We start from the raw sequence: 506 nt of genomic DNA, 5'->3' as shown, positions 1-506 counted from the left end.
AATTTAATAGTTGACAGCTAATCAGCTAATCATTGCGGCTCTATAATGGATTACTCCATATAATAAACATTAAGGTATTGTGCCAAGCTAATTTAGCTACCTTTTATTGATAATTTACTGACCACATTTGAGGGATAAGCATCTTCTTATCTGCTTTCCTTTCTCAGCCTCTCACTCTCTGTCTGTCCGTGCAGCGTCTTGGCTGCAGTCGCTCTCGTGTCTTGCTCTCATTAGTCAAAGGTCAGCCAGAGTTGACTTGCTCTCCAGCCCTGTTCTCTCTCTCTCTCTCTCGTCTGCTGTCTCTAAGCAAACCTCATCACTTGTTGTTCTCACATATCAACCCTCCATCAATCACTCCCTTCGTTTCTTAATGCTGCCCACCCTTTTAACGGCTCTCTTTAACGATCTCTTTCACAAACTAATGTGATCAAGGTTGAGCAGAGATGTTTAGTCCTTTAGTCACCACAAGGAAAAAGCTGATGTGGTTTCAGCAAAATGAATAAACT

At 41.7% G+C, this 506-nt stretch overlaps 1 protein-coding gene across 1 annotated transcript in view; it reads left to right on the top strand.

Moving 5' to 3' along the window:
- The window catches only part of vps9d1 (VPS9 domain containing 1), a 28,608-nt gene that overhangs the window by 22,411 nt on the left and 5,691 nt on the right, over positions 1 to 506 (top strand). The window lies entirely within an intron of this gene.

This window comes from Morone saxatilis, unplaced genomic scaffold, assembly GCF_004916995.1.
Source record: "Morone saxatilis isolate NCDOM2014 unplaced genomic scaffold, NCSU_SB_2.0 Contig2, whole genome shotgun sequence".
Lineage (NCBI taxonomy): Eukaryota > Metazoa > Chordata > Actinopteri > Moronidae > Morone > Morone saxatilis.
The sequence above is the reverse complement of the archived record's forward strand: the minus strand, read 5'-3'. Positions and strand labels throughout refer to the sequence as shown.